Source organism: Lactuca sativa, chromosome 3, assembly GCF_002870075.4.
Source record: "Lactuca sativa cultivar Salinas chromosome 3, Lsat_Salinas_v11, whole genome shotgun sequence".
NCBI lineage: Eukaryota > Viridiplantae > Streptophyta > Magnoliopsida > Asterales > Asteraceae > Lactuca > Lactuca sativa.
Window position 1 is genome coordinate 255,599,606 of NC_056625.2, and position 17,509 is coordinate 255,617,114.

Genomic DNA, 17,509 nt, shown 5'->3' on the forward strand with positions numbered 1-17,509 from the left:
CAGCAACCTCTGTCTGACCTGCTGAATCTGCTCGGTCGTCTGAAACACCATCTCTATACTACCCATCACACGTTGCCCTATCTTTCCCCAGCAAATGGGAGTCTGACACCTCCTCCCATACAACAGCTCAAAGGGTAGCATACCAATGCTCGAATGATGGCTGTTGTTATGGGAAAACTCAGCCAAGGGTAAGTACGTGTTCCAACTCCCTCCGAAATCCAATACACATGCCCGAAGCATGTCATTGAGCGTCTGAATCGTCCGCTCACTCTGCCCGTCAGTCTGTGGGTGGTAGGCGGTATTAAAATGCAACCTCGTGCCCAACTCCTCATGGAATTTCTTCCAGAATCTGGAAGTGAAACGTACATCTCGATCTGGGACAATCAAGATCGGTACTCCATGCCGTGATACCACCTCCTTCACGTACAACTATGCCAGGCTCTCTGCAGAAGAGCTCCCACTAACTTCCTCTTTGCATCAACTATCTCGGCCCTGTGACACATAAGTTACAAAATTCTCAAATGAAAACTACAATCCAACCGAAAATCGACTTAGCCCCGACAGAGATGGAGACCCCAATCCCGCCCCTAGTTTAACCCCCAGGCTCCAAAAACTCAATACTAGGGCCACTCAAGCCTAAAAATCTTCTGCATCATACACTGATCGGAGAACACTCCATCATCACACTCTCTTGCTGTCTAGTGAGTACTATGGCTCCTCGCACATCACGACAGCCTCTGACTAGTGAGTACTATGGCTCCCCGTAGCACCACAACACCAACTGACTAGTGAGTACTATGGCTCCCCGTAGTACCACGACTCCCTCTCTCTGACTTGTGAGTACTACAGCTCCCCGTAGCATCACAACACCCTCTGACTAATGAATACTACGGCTCCCCGTAGCTTCACCCCATACTCTCATTCTAACTACAATGCCACACTACGTCCACTAACTCATGCTCCGTAGACTATCATAGATAGCTACACACACTTGTCTCACATATGCATCACAGACTCTGGCAGCAACCACTATAACAAAATACCTACCTCTGCGGAGATCCACTTTCTTAAATAATCCCTCTTGATGTCAATGCCCGAAGGGCTCCTACTGGAACCGTAGATACATGATACACCACTAGTTGTCTCAAACTCAAGATTCTAAATAACCTCGAAATCGGGACATTATACCTGGGTACCATGGAACACCATTACAGAACATCACGATGTCCTGCCCCAACCACTGATCTCCTACTCCCAGCGCCATACAGATACAACAATACATTTCCTCTAAACCCCATAAATAATTCTTCATTTTATCCAATGTACAACTTCAGTGTATCCAAACACTCAATTGGAATACAAGACCCATCTTTTATTTTGTTATACTTTTGGTGTCTATTAAACTTTACAGAACACATTTGTAATTATAATCACTATATTAATGAAATGGTTGTTGTTTCTTGTTTTTACTATTATGCAATTGTAATGATACTGAACATGACGTCCTCCACCCCAGAACGTATTCCACCGTTCTCGGTTTTGGGGTGTGACAGATTGGTATCAGAGCCATTGTTTATAGTGAATCAAGTATATCAACCCATAAAAGATATACAAACTATAAAAACTTCGGGACTAAAACACTCTGACCAAGAATATATACTTTTAAATACTAAAATATTTAATTAAGTGTATATATATATTGTTGGATTAGTGTCTAAGTCCATAACTATTTTGGTATGTACTTGACCCGATTATGAGCATGGTCCTTTTGGGTTTCCTTCACCATAGCAATATGTAGGATGATATAAGGAGAGAAAGGTTTAAATATGATTTATTAATATATTATGAGAATAATATATTAAAGGAGAAATCATATTATTTAATTAATATTAGTCAAGAATTAATTGTTAATTAATTTTGTGGCTAAAAGAGATTAATTAAACTTAGGGGACTGAAGTTGTAATAATAAGATAATTATAATTAGGCTATGGATCACCTAATAATATATAGGTTGGACGAATTCTATGGAAAGCCCATTAGAAATCGTCCAAGGGATATGTTTAAGGAGTCCATGGGCTGCTTAGGGCCTAAGCAGTCAAATTAGGGTTTCCTAGTTGTAAACCCTAATAGCCTACATGTATATAAAGGGCCCCTATGCCCCAAAAATGAGGACAAGTCTTCCATTAGGGTTTCCAGCCATTTTTGGGCAGCCTCTCTTCTTCTCCTCTTCATCCAAGTTGCATAAGGTGTTTGTGACTCCATTAGAGGTGCAGCACCTGAGGCACAAAGCTTTCTAAGGCCAATTCAAGCAAGGAATTGATTGTTATTGCTATATAACAATCAAAGGTAATTCTATAAACCCTAATTCAGTTTGTAATTTGTTAGATCTAAGTTTGTTAGTCTTGGATTCAAAGCATGTACAATAGAGAAACCTAGATCCAAGCATTAGGGTTTGTATGAGCACATAGGAATGTTCTTATGCATAAAACCCATCATATATATATATATATATATATATATATATACAATCACCAATACAAAGAGTCGGTATCATTCTAGAACAGAACAGAAGTATTAAAGATTGTTGAACAGCATAATTAACCTTAGAGACATATAGTCACACCTGGTTGGATGTAGCCTGATCAACTACATCTCTCTAGGAGTGACTAGCATGTGCCTAAGAGTGATTATGGTGTTGCAACAAGTCTAAAAACTTACCAACACTACCACAAGATCGTTAGAACAAGAATACTATGGGAGTATTCTGTACTCTACTAACTGCGTATGTGATAACTAAAAGGGTCGTTACTGGTAGGACAATAGTTGCTAAGTGGATACATCACGGTTACATGTGAGTAGGGCGCTATAGGCTCAGAATCTGTGACCTTTGCTACATTTCCTGTTCTTGTTTGATTGCGGATCTGGAGTTAGGGTTACTTATTTGAAGGACTATCTTGCTTCGGTTATATGTAATTGGTATGCACTATGCAAGTATTGGGCTGACTAGTAACGATCATTTTAAAAAGTATTCTAGATTAGTACGCCTATTAACCATTCTTTCCCCATTCTCGCGTAGATAACATGGCTGGCTTTCACCATCCCGGCGACCCGTATTATCCGAACCAAGGCAACGGAGGATGGCTAGATGAGGAGCCAGAAGATGATCACCGGATTCCTTTGGATGATCACCGTGCTGAAGGCTTTTCGGATGGATCCGACTCCGAGCTAGAAGTCAACAACCTGCCCCTAGCAGCTCCAAATCCTAACCACCATCCAGTGTTTCAAGGCCCCACTCCCATGTGGGCAATAACCCTGAACCGATGGAGCGATGAGCAGGGTCAGCCGATACCTTTCGATGGAGACCGAAGATTCTACAATATAAGCGAAGGAGGATCAGCGGACCGAGTCTTGCCCATCATGGTCCGAAGGATTGCCAGGAATGTCGAGCAAGGTCAAGCAGCGATTGGCCGAGTTGTGGAAGTTGATGCCAACTCTAACCTCAACACTACTCGCATTCGCCAACTGGAAGAAGATATGGATAGTATGAGGAGAACCAATGAGGCTCTGCAGCAACAGCTAGCTGCATCTCGAGCCAAAGTTAGGGAACTCCGAGCACGACAAAGAGCTAATGAACGACATCTTCAGGAAGTCATGCGCCAACTAGCTGATCTGAGGGTTTACCCAATGGGTACCCGTCGCCAGTAGAAGATGTCAAGGCATCTCACTCTTTTGTTTAAGGACTACTCTTTTCTTTTCTATGCTCAGTAGAGCACATGTCTGTAAACATCCCTAACTTTGAAAGTACTCTAATTAGGTCTCTAGACTGCCAACATTTTCCTTATGGTTTGATGTAAGACCTACTGTTAGGTCACTTTTTCCTAACTTGTGTTACATCAGTAATACCAGTAAATTGGCAGTTAACTACTCTATTGCTATAGTTCTCTCTCTGATTTTTGGGCTATGATTGATTTAGTCCATGAACCACTCTTATCATACTTGCAATAGACTCTTACTAATGTTATCATCTCTATGAACTTTCAGTAAAAGATGCCTCCTCGCAAGCGCCCGAACAAAGGCAGACCTGCGACTCAAACCCCACCACCACCTCCTCCTCCGCAGTTCGATCAAGTGCTATTTCAAATAGCTGTGACTGCAGCTGTGACGGCAGCCTTGGACCAAATAAATTTCGGCGATGCTAGTGGAGCCGGAATGGGCGCCAACTCCAGACATGGTGAAATTCCCCCACGTACACAGGGGTGTACTTATAAAGATTTCATGAACTGTAAACCAATGTTCTTCAATGGGACCGGAGGAATCCTTGCTCTGTCCCAATGGATCGAAAGAGCCGAAGTTGTTTTCGAAATGTGCTCATGCCCCAAGGAGAGCAAAATCAAGTTCGCTGCTACCACCTTCACTGAAAGGGCCCTGACATGGTGGAATGGCCATGTCAATTCACTCTCATTAGTAACAGCCAATGCCATGGGCTGGGACACACTAAAAGATCTTCTGAGAAAGGAGTACTGCCCTAGAGGTGAGGTTCAGAAGCTTGAGGAGGAACTTTGGAACCTCAAGATGAAGGGGACAGACATAGTGGCTTATACGGCCAGGTTCTGCGACCTGGTAGCTATGTGCCCTAACATGACCCCTTCTAAGAGCAAGAAAATTGCACGCTACATCTGAGGTTTAGTGCCCCTGTATCAAGGAAATGTTATATCTTCACATCCTGCAACCTTTGACAGTGCTAAGGAGTTGGCCCACAGGTTGATTGATCATGAAACTCCTTCCACTCCAGCAACCGCAACCATAACTGTCACTGCATCACCCAAACCAACTAACAAAAAGAGGAAGCATTGGGGTCAGAAGAAGGGCAAGAAAACTCAACCCTCCTCCAAAGACCAACAAATTGTGACTGTCCATGCTGCCACCACTCCTGCTACCCCTACACCCACAAAAACCTATGTTAGGAACCTGCCCAAGTGCCCCAAGTGCCCCTTCCGTCACAACGGCCCCTGCCGTGAATTACACTGCACCAACTGTGGTCGAAAGGGTCATACCGTCCGGTTTTGCAGATCCCAACCCAAACCCATTTCTCAGGTCTCCGGTTCGGGAGTGAGCCTGGCCTGCTATGGCTGTGGAGAAGCTGTCCATTTCAAGAAAAACTGCCCGAAGGCTGGGAATACGGGAGGAACAGGAAGACTACTCGCTATTGGCCACAATGAAGCAGTACCGGACCCCACAGTAGTCAAGGGTACGTTCCTTCTCAACAACTTTTATGCATGTGTCTTATTCGATAGTGGTGCAGAAAGAAGCTTCATAAACCAAAACTTTAAACAATTACTTAAGCAATCCCCACAATCACTAAAAGAAACATTCGTCGTAGAAATACCTGCATGGTTGGGTGAGTTATTAGAATGGGGTGAGTTATTAGATAAGATAGTGTAAATACCGGTATCAAGGACCCAAGATTTAGAATGGGGTGAGTTATTAGATAAGATAGTGTAAATACCTGCATGGTTGGGTTTAACTTTCCTATCCTTCACATCCTGCTGGTACTTTGGGCAGTTCCGCTTCCAATGAGCCTTTCCATGGCACTAGAAGCATTCAGCCTCTTTTGGGTCAGAAGAAGGAGTGATGAAACCTTTCTTGGTTCCACTTGAAGAAGAGCCATCAAGGGTCCGAGCCTTGGTACCCTTCGAAGAGCTCTTCCTTTTCTTCCCTCGACTTTTCCCGATTGCCAAAATCGGAGTAGAGTTTGGAGTAGGAGGGTTAACAACCGACTTCCCCTTAAGACCTGTTTCTGCAGTCTTGAGAAGTCCCTGAAGTTTGTTGAATGTGACCTCTTCCTTATTCATGTGATATGTCATGCGGAATTGATCATAGCACAATGGTAAGGAGTGCAAAATGATATTTACTGCAAGATCCTCAGGGAAGTTCACATTAAGCTTCAGCAAACGATCCACATACCTTTGCATTTTCTGCATGTGGCTCGTGACGGATTCCCCGTCCTTCATCATGGCTGTTATCATGGAGCAGATGATTTCATACCTCTCTTGTCGTGCACTTTGATGGTATCTTTCCATCAAATCTTGGTGCATTTCATAAGGGTAGAAATCCTCATAAGACTTTTGGAGTTCCGCTGTCATCGTGGCCATCATGATGCATGCCACTTTCGTAGCATCCCTTTCATGTGCCTGAAAGTCAGCGATCTCCTGAGGAGTTGCAGTGGTCTCATCAATCTCCTTAAGCTCCTTGTCAAGGACATATTCTTTGTCCTCGTAGCGAGTAATCATCCTGATGTTTCTAATCCACTCATTGAAGTTGGATCCATCAAAGGTGACTTTCCCACACAAGTTCATAAGGGTAAAGGAGCCTTTAGGATTAGAGCCAGAAGCAGCATTGTTTGAAGACATCTGAAAGAAGAGAACAAGATTAGTTTAGATATTAAGAGAGTCCTTAATAAAACACCCAAATGTAATATTAAGGCTAGGATCCAATCACAATATATTATAACTTAGAAGAGGTATGCCGTAATCCAAGCTATAACATATTTGAAAGGTAGGTGAATGACGATTCACCAATTTCCACCACGAAAATCGAAATGTTTAGGTTTTTGATTGGTTCTTAGAAATTCCTAGATTCTTTGAGATTCAATGAACTTTTCAAAGGCATGTTTCAATCTCGAGTGAGCCCTCCAAGTTTTGTGACTGGGATGCCGAGGATCACAAAACGAGGTGTGAAGTAACCATGCAAATCACTTGGTACCCTTAAAGTTTATCACTCAATCAATGTGCCGGTAAACCACACACGCTCCATCGATACTATAATAAACCTTAAGTCACCCTTTACCTACCTTGTTAAGTCCAAGTTAGTGTGCCGGTTAACCACACACGCTCCACCAACGACTTAAACAAAGTGTAAAGTGTAATTTCATGGATTAGCACCTTATTCACATTTTCCCTAAAGTAACTAAGATTGGGAATTTAATAAAACATGTAGTTACTTTATAATATTCATCATACTTTTAATGAGACTTTATAAGTCCTTGTCTTACCTGTTCGGCTAACGACCCTCCACCAGTCAAGCAAGCGGTGGGTGAGAGTGGACACCCATTAAGTTGCCATTTTATAGGCAACAACCTTATACCCACCTTATAGGCCGGTTTCGTGAATGAGGCGTACTAGCGGTAAGACGACTTTGTTCTTATATATATATATATATATATATATATATATATATATATATATATATATAATTATTAAATCATAATAATATAAGTATAAGGGTTGAATTTTAACTTTTAAAATTCTAAGGGTTGGAACTAAAGTTTTAACTTGACTTTACTTGTTCCAAAACTTGAGGGCAAGTTTTGTAAACTTTCAAAACTTTTCATTTCTTGTAACTTAGGAGTTTAATAGAGTAATAAAATGAAGACTCTTCATTTTTCTAACTCTTGTGTTCTTTTAATGGTTTTTAACTCAAGTGACTTTTGGTTTTCCATAACTTGAGGACAAGTTATGGATACCATTAAAACACATTATGATCAAGAATTAAACTACCACATAGGTTACAAATAATTCCTATGATCATCTAAACATCATAAGAACAAGAACATGAATATGAACACTTTCATGAATCAAAACGACACTTAAAACTTTGTAATTTTGATAACTAGTTGTTGTAAATGAATTAGCAAGACATTACACCATCTAAAACAAGTTTTCAAGTACCAAAACAATTTAGGGTAATGTTTCTAATCCATTTCCAGCAACTAAAGTCGAAAATCTGCACTCTGTCGACCCTACTCGCCGAGTGCATGAACCTACTCAACGAGTAGGTTGAAGATACAAGTGAATTCGACGAGTCCCCCCATGGACTCGTCGAGTCCAGCAGTCAGACAACAAGTTTTTAGACTTTTTTTCATAATATTGCAACAAATATCAAACAAACAAGCCTAGGCTCTGATACCACTGATGGGTTTTGAGCATTCTAACACTTCCTAAGTGTACATGCAACCCTAATAAACCTTGGATCTATGTTTGTCTAAGATACATGCAAATAATTATTTTTCCAAGGCTTATATCCTAACTAGCATGGCATGGGGAACTTGAATCAAATAAAGCTAGTAGAAACACTTACCTTGTAGTTGTAGTTGATTCCTTGAAGTTTTAGAGCCTAGCACCAATAGTGTGGATGCCTCAAATGGAAATCACAAATCACCACAAACTTGGAACTTTGAGAGAATAGTTACTATTATCTTGAAATCGGCCCTCACCTTCACAAGTGTCAACTAGTATGATTTCAAGAACCAAAGCCTCCTTTATATAGTGTGGATGGATTAGGGTTACATCCATGTAAACCCTAATACCCATGTCTCTTCATTTCCATGAGATCCATGGGTCAAAGCTCCATGGAGTATCCATGGACTTTTCCATGCAAGCCTAGCCCATTCCAAATAAGCACTAGCCCACACTATATAAATATAGAAGCCCATATTTAATTAGTAACATCTTTGATCTCTAAATTAATCCTAGATTAATTATAGATCAATACTAATTAAATAATATGATCTTATATTAATATATTAGAACTTATAATATATTAATAAATCATAACTTGTACTATTCTCAAATATTATCCATAAATTGTTCGGGTGAAGTGCAACCCAAATGGACCATGCCGGGTCGGGTCAAGTACATACCAAATATAGTTATGAACTTAGACACTATATCCAACACCAAGAACTCAGTCATGGACGCTCTCGCTCGTAAGACCACTACTCTTAAGGTCAAGAGTCTTCAGCTTTTCCATTCTCAAAAGGAAATTGAATCTCTTCGATCTGAGCGAGAGGTTGTTTCTTCATGTGTTTCGGATGTTCACGCCGCCCTTTCCAACATCATTGAAGTACATGATCTGATCCTTAATTACACAGTGAGGCGCACTCTCACAGAGAAGCTTGCTCCTGCCCTTGCTCCCCTGAGCAAAATTGAAGGGCTCCTTGAGTTCGTGTCCATTCCGAAACAAGGGGGAGAAGATGTATCTCAACCGCCTCCCACTTCTACAACAACTAAAGCAACCGAACTCCTTCAGCAGGTCAAGCCTCAGGTTTGGGTCTCAAAGACAAAGGAAAGAAAATTGTTGAATATAGTGATGATGATGATAAAGAGACGATCGCAGATCTCTTAAAGAAACAAGGCCGTGATAAAGATGTTGACATGAGCGCTTGGGTTGCCAGAGAGGCTGAGGCGACTGAAAGAAAAATGAAGGAGGCTTATGACCTTCTTGAGAGTAGGAAAACCCTTTTTCCTCCGTGGACTCTTGAGAAGCTTTTGAAAGAAGCGATTGAAACTCCCAACATTTTATGGCTTGAACCAGTGATTTCATTGGATCGTATCAACTCTGTCGATTCACAGTTCGACATGCCACTGACCCGAAAAGCCTTCATCTTCCATGCCTTTGATAACGTTGCTGATGTCCCTCATCCTCATCCAAAGGTTGATAGGGAACTCGTTGAATTCTATCTGAAGTCTGCTCAACCACAGTATCAAACTTGGAGCGCTCAAAAGATAGTCAACGTTCTGGTCCTCAAGCCATTTCGTGAGGGGAACTTCACGAACGTTCGGTTCAAGGTGCTGAGAGGTTCTGCTAAAACCGAACATGCCATATTGCTTGCTAATCTTCCCAACCTGAATCCACATGATTGGATTATTTTGCACAATATCCTTCTCACCAATGAAGCTGAGTATGGTCCGATTATTGATCACTTCAAGAGGATGCTCGTATGCTACATTATGGAAGTTGCCAAGATGGCTCAGGAGATCGCTAGCATATTCAAGAAAAAGCCCACTATTTCTCATGTTAGCTCTGCTAGTGATTTGAAGATGATGCAGATGGGAAGGATCGACCCGAAACGGAATTTTGTCATGTTTACAAGGAACGAAGGCCAAAAATGCCTGTTCGCTTTGGCTGACAAACACCTTTACACCACTGCATGCCTGGAACATGTTCTGGGAATCATTCATCGATGCAAGCAGAATTCAGCAGACAAAAAGAAGTACTTCGATGACATGATCCAGTGGTACATTCGCTTCAGACAGACAATCTTTGCTCTCATCCCATGTCTGTTTGAAACCACTAAGAAAGTTTCTGCAGCTGGACCCAACAAGCCGAAATAATAGTCTCGCTCCAATTGACGCAAAGGGGGAGATTGTTAGGTCCAAAAGGTGTTGCGTCTTGGGCTCGTTAGTTAGTCCATTTAGTCTCCGGTATGGGCCTGTCCATCCGAGAGTTAGTTTCTAGGGTTTTGTATTTATAGGTGCTTGCATGCATCCTAGTACATATGTTTTTAGAAGAATTAATCTTTTATCTTTTGTAACCCTAATATCCTCTACAACGGAAGTTCTTTATCGAGCTGTACTGAGGATTGAATCAATTGAATCATTCGACATATTCAGATTCATTCTTGTGTTTTATATTACTGTTTTTCGCTTAAGTGATTAACCTGTTAGAAGATCTTATCGATCAAAGAGTTTCTTAACTCATCAGTCCTCCACCCCAGAACGTATTCCGCCGTTCTCGGTTTTGGGGTGTGACACCAACTCGGCGAGTTGACTCAGAATGTTGACTTTGACTTTGACTTTGATCACAGTTGACCCGTAAAGGGTTATGAGTATGAAAGGGTACTTAAAGGAAATATTTTATGTTAAGGAGCTTGAGTTGGGTGAGATCCGGAGCCGAGGATTTTTCAGCTACTTTCCAGTGTTCGAGGTGAGTTACCTTCTAGTAGAAGTGGATCGAAGGCACCAATGCCGACTCACTAGTAGTTGATTACAATAGAGATGATTGTCTTTGTGATAATTGTCTGGTATGCCACTATTTAATATGATTTATGTGCCAGTATGTTATGATATTATGAGATAGTGGTAGGAGGAGTGAAATAGTCCCCATAATCGGTTGAAATAAACCGAAGGGTAGGTCGGACACCTAGATATGTCTGACAGTATGTTTATGCTATGTATTATGTGGTATTCGTAGGGGTGAAATAGTCACCGTAACCGGTTGAGATAAACCGGATGGTAGATCGGGCACCCAAATATGCCTGGCATGGTAGGTCGAGCACCTAGATATGCTTCACAGGGTAGGTCGAGCACCCATATATGCTTGACAGGGTAGGTTGAGCACCCATATATGCCTGACAGGGTAGGCCGAGCACCCAGATATAGGGGTGTTCAAAAATATCCGCATCCGAAATATCCGATCCGAAAATCCGATCCGAAATTATCCGAAATTTCGGATATCCGGATTTTCGGATATCCGAATTTCGGATATCTGGTTTTTCGGATTCGAATACGGATAGTGAATTTATAAAGTTTTGGATATTTCAGATATCCGATATCCGAAAAAAATAATTTTTCTTTATTTTTTAATATTTTAAAATGAGAAATTAGAAACATTGACATGCTTAATGGACTAATGTTCCCCACCATTTTCAATTTTTTCGTGACCATTCTTTCCAAACTTTTATTGCAAACCTTTCCTTTTACAATCGTTATATATTTGTTTGTTATAATCCAGGTTCGTTGGCTTATAATCAAAAACTATTTAGTAAATGCTACATATATTTATTTGTTGCTATCGATATCCATCTATGTCGCAAGATTTAACATAGTCGCTATTATTAATTTTAAGAGTTGCGGTGATTTTACGGATCGGATGTTCGGATGCGGTTTAAAATTAATGAAATTCGGATATCCAGTTTAATATCCGAATCCGTATCCGAAATTTCGGATATCCGAAATTCGGATATCCGAAATTTTGGATACGGATTCGGATATCAAAAATCAACTATCCGAATTTTCGAATATCCGAAATTCGGATATCCGAATTTTTGGATATCCGGTTTTGAACACCCCTACCTAGATATGTCTGGCAGTATGTTATTATGTGGTATGATGTGGAAACTCACTAAGTTTCGTGCTTACAGTTTTCATTTTTGGTTTCAGGTACTTCTTTTTTGAAGGGAAAGAAACCGGCATGATCGCAACACATCACACTACATTTTCCGCACATGAGATCTCTAGGAGTTTTACTCTGATATTGTTTTATCATGACATGTTTTGATTATGTATGCATTGGTTTTGATATGAGTTGATTCTATGATGTTTTCAGACAATGGTTTTATAATTATTAAATTAAAAATAAAATTTTTGGCCTTTAATTTTGGGATGTTACAAATTTAATAAATCTCTTTAGTATTATTATAATAATGTACACTTGGAAGAAATTTAAAAAAAAAAAAGTTTAAAAAATAGCAAAAGTTATCTATGAGACAACGAACTATTTTATCTACATTAAGAAAGCAAAATAAGAAAATATATATTTTACGACTGATAAAGGTGAAAAAAATTAAATACAAACTGATTTGTTCTATTTTTTATATATATTTTTTTTGTAGTTTAGATATATAAGTAATAAAGTATGTTTATTTTATATTATATAAACTAACTAACTAACTATATATATATATATATATATATATATATATATATATATATATATATATATATATATATATATATATATATATATATATATATATATATATATATATATAGGTTCAGGTTCATTTGAGACCATTCTAATTTTGTGAGACCGTGAGACCAAATCTAAAAATAATTTTAAAATGCAAAATAAATGGAAAAATCCAAAAATTCTTTTTTTAAATATTATTTTCGGAACTTGAATTAACTATGATGAGATTAAACAACTTTTAATCTATGAAGATCGATTAGATCTTGAACAAGTATAAGTATAAGAAACAGCAAGAACGCAATAATAATAGCAAACCAGAAAACAAAATTAAGAATGCAACAGCTTGAATCAATCGTGTTGAATGATTAAATAAAATCCTTAGAAGAGCTCGATTAAGAACATCAACTGTAAAGGATTAGAAGATTACAAGAGAGCAATATCGTAGAACTCTTGAAGGTAAAAACTCAAATCTTGAATCTTAAATCTTAACCTAATATGCATGCAAGCATTAACTTATATACTATACATAAAAGGCTCTCGGTTGGACAGGCCCAAACCGGAGAATACAAGGCTAATCTACGAGCCCAAAAGACGCAACATAAAACAAAACTTCAGCCCAACAATCTCCCCCTTTGCGTCAATTTGGAGCGAGACCTTCACTTCGTACTTGGGCCGGCGGCTGAAGCTGGTACCTTCTTCTTCACGGTACTAAACAGACATTTGGTTATGGAAAGGATGGTCTGTCTAAACCGGATGTACCAATTGATCATATCTTCAAAGTACTTGATGTCATCAGCCGAATTGTCCTTACACCGCTTGACGATTGATAGGACGTGTTCCAAGCAAGTTGTGGTGTAGAGGTTCTTGTCAGCTAAAGCGAACAGACATTTCTGTCCTTCGGCTCTGGTGAACATCACAGAGTTTCGCCTCGAATCTATCTTGCCCATTTTCATCGTGTTTAGATCACTGGCTGATCCCACAGGTTTGACTTTCGGTTTCTTCTTAAACACTGTGGCAACCTCCTGATCCATTAGGGCCACCTCCATGATATAGCATGCCAGCATCCTTTTGACATGGTCTAAGATGGGACCATATTCGGCTTCGTTTGTCAGCAAGATGTTGTACAAGACTATCCAATCATGAGGGTTCAGATTGGGCAGATCCGCCAGAGAGATCATGTGAGCAGTTCTTGCAGATCCTCGGATAAGCTTGAACTTGACGTTTGTGAATCTCCCCACGGCAAACGGCTTCATCACCCGAACATTGACAATCTTCTGGGCGCTCCATGTAAGGTATTGAGGGCGAGCGGCCTCCAGGTAGAAGTCAATGAGCTCCCTGTCAAGCTCATCGTTCAGATGCGGGACTTCGAAAATGTTGGAGAAGGCGTGGAAGATGAACGTCTTTCGAGTCAATGGCATATCAAATTGCGAATCGACCGAGTTGTTGCAGTCGAACGATATCACCGGCTCGAGCCATAGTATGCTTGGCGTCTCTATGGCCTCCTTTATCAAACGATCCCTGGTCCAGGCAGGGAAGAGCAGCTTTCGGCTCTCAAGGAGATCGTTGGCTTCTTTTTGTTTACGTTCGGCTTCTTCAGCTTCACGTGCCACACGACTGACATCGTCATCAGTATTGCGACTGTTCTTTCTCTTTAACATGTCCGCAATAGTCTCCTTGTCTTCATCTTCATCTTCATTGTCATCTCCTCCCTCTGCTATGTTTTTTCCTTTGTTCTTCACACCCGAACCCGAGGCATGACCAGTTGGGGGTGGTTCGGTTGTGTGAGTAGCTTTGGAGGAAGGAGGGGGTTTCGATCCTTTCTTCTCATCTCCCCCTTGTTTCGGAATGGACACGAAACTGGGTAAACCTTCAATTTTGCTTAAGAGGTCCATGGCCGGAGAGAGTTTCTCAGCGAGGGTACGCCTTACTGAGTGATTGAGGATGGGGTCATGTGCTTCCAGGATGTTGGATAGAGCTGCGTGGACATCCGAAACACACGTCTTGATGACTTCCCTCTCGGATCGAAGAGCCTCCAATTGTTGTTCGGAGTTGGAAAGTTGGGTGCTCTTGACCTTGAGGGCAGTAGTCTTACTCGCCAGGACGTCCATCAGTGAGTTTTCAGCCGCAAGATCCTCTTGTAGCTTTGCCAAGCGGGCATCGATGGAGGCACGGAGTGCCGAGTTGTCGTCGCTAAGGTTTTGTCTGAGGGTAGCGAACGAGGATAACTCCGTCTTTACAAACTGGGCCAATTGATTAACAAGTGGTTCCAGAGTTGTTTTGGTGGCTTCGGCGCTTTGCTGCATAGACTGCAGCAGGATTGAAGTGTCATGGAATAGTTTATCGACTTTTTCGGTCGCAGCCTCACAAGCTCGGGTGGAGGCGTCTATTGCAGCAGTTGCTGAGGCCATTGAATCATGTTGCGCCTTGGAGAAGGCATCAACGATCTTTTGAAGGGCGGCTTCAGATAAAGAAGACTGCTGGTTGGAAGAGGAGGCGAGAAGTTGATCTACCTTCTCGTTAAGCTCGCGAAGATGCTTCTTTGTCACTGGAGCATCATCCTCCTCATCACTTTGAACTTGAAACGGACTATAATAGACCGAATCATAGTTCATGTGATCACCACCAAGGTATTGATCATCGCCGTCGGAGGCGTCTTCTGGAGATTGAGGTAGTGGTGAAGCTGGGGGTGTTATTGGTTTAGTTGGTTCAGGTTGAGTGGGTGGGGGATTAGTTTCGGGTGGTGGTGGTGTATGGGTTTCGGTTTGTGGAGGTTCGGTTACGGGTGGGGTTTCGGTAACAGGTGGTGTTTCGGTTGATGTGGTGAATATGGGTGGTGGTATAGGGAATGAGGTTGGTGGTATAGTAGGGTTTATGGTGGGAATGGAAATAGGTATTGTGGGTGGAGGGGAAGGAACTGGGGATTGGTGAAGTTCCATCTCCGGGGTTGGGGACCGAGGGGGTGTGTTGCCTCTTTGTGGAGATTCGTCTCCGTGTGATCCCTCAGAGTCCGAACTCCCACCTTCGGATTCACTTGATGAGGAGGGAAGGAGTAGCTTTCGCTTTTGTTGGGTCTTCCTCCTTTTCGGTTTCGGTGACGAAGCAGCCTTCGGTTGTTTGCGCTTCTTGGGAGAAGGCTTTGGGGCTTTGGATGGTTTCTTCCCCTTGTCTGCCTTCTTACCCCTGGCCACCGGTTTGTCGGCATCATGGATTGATCGCAGCATGTCCGGTGTCAGTTCCCGCGGACCAGATGGCCCTAACTCCTTGATCGCCTTGATCATACTGCTATCTGATGGCACACTTCCATACATCGACTCCGGGATAGAGCCAATGAAGGAGAATTTCGATGCATCGGATACGATGATCTTCTTGGTATGGAACGTACCAACAGAAGACATCGGTGCACCGTCAGCAGTTGGGACCTCAAACCTGTCCATGGCCCATCTTGTGATCAGGATCCAGAACCGGGCCGGCGACACTTCAGAGTGTCGAGAAGTGGAAGAAAGGCTCTGAATCAGTTGTTGCCAAAGGACAAACCCATAATCGAGGTTGATCCCGTTGTACACCCCATACATGATTGACAGGAAAAGACGACTGGCCCCGTCCGATCCTGAGCTCCTCTCAGACAGTCCCTTAAAGAGAACTGTAAATAATCCATTCCACAGGGGCGGTAGGCATGACTTCTTGAACCTTGCAACGGAGGTAAGAACTTCCGTGTAGCCCATGTTGTAGAACATGCTGTATAACATCCCAACCGGAATCGTCTCCGGGTTAACACGTGATGGGTCTGCAGCAAACCCAAGCATGGTGCAGAAGCGGGGACGAGAAATCGACGTCTTGTGTTCCGCTACTTCGAAAAATATCCTGTCGACGCCCTTGTCGTAGTAGGCCGTCGCATAGACCTGAGATAGAGCCACCATTGGCACTGTTTCAATTCTGGACAATGCCGGAGCAAGCTGGGAGAACTTGAGGCATTCGATAACCGGCGACATGTAGGGATCATAGGCTAGTGGGTTCAGATCAATGACAAGGCATTGTTGAGGTCTGATGGGAAGAATCTGAGAAGTAGCATGAACGGATGAAGATTCAGCCATTGTTGCAGGTGTGGAGAAGAAGATGACCGGGAGAGAGTTTTGGGAGTAAGTTTGCTTTGGGAATTATGGGGGCAGTAAAGAGGTAAAAGGTGGTGTTGATGGCTTTTTATAGTAGGTGATAGGAGAGAGAAAGATCGTTTCAAATCTCGTATTGAAATACGGAAGGGTTTTTGAGTGACTGATTGGTGACGGTTGGGACGTGCGATGATCACGTAGGAGAGAGAGTGTCAGATTCCTAGGATCACGCCGCCCAATAAGCGCCGGTTCAGAGAGAGAAACCGTTTCCATTTCCACACGCGCCATTAATGCCAGATGGATGACGCTTCAATACTGCACACGCGTCCAATAAATGTCAGAAAAAGCGCGGCCTCTTCAAATTCACGCGCCCTCCTTTTTTTACCGTCGTTTGAATATCTATCCTTTGAACTCCCGCCTCGTCAGCAACCTTTTGAACTTCTCCCTTTTCTTTTAAACGCCACTTTTTGAATAAAATGCCCACGTGGATTATCGGCAACCACAACTTTATTATGAACTATCCATGATTCATCCAGCCTGTAAAATAATTAGTAACGGAATTTTGAAAATCTTGGATTGTCGTGCAAAGAGTGTAAAAGATAAAGAAATAAAGCAACTCTTTTTGGGATTATCTGTGATGTCAATGATGACACAAAACTGATGATCCCGGGCACGAATCTCTTCCTTCAAGGTCAAGAGAGACCTCAAAGTGTTAGTATGGAATCCCGTTGAATTACGATCAAACATTTATTAATAAATGTTGAAAGGCTTCTTTAAATAAGGCAAATTAAGGGTGGTTTCGCTTTAATTCAACAATTAAATTCCTGATATAAGAACGAACGTGAACAAAGTACTTGTGAGACCAGTGTAGTCTG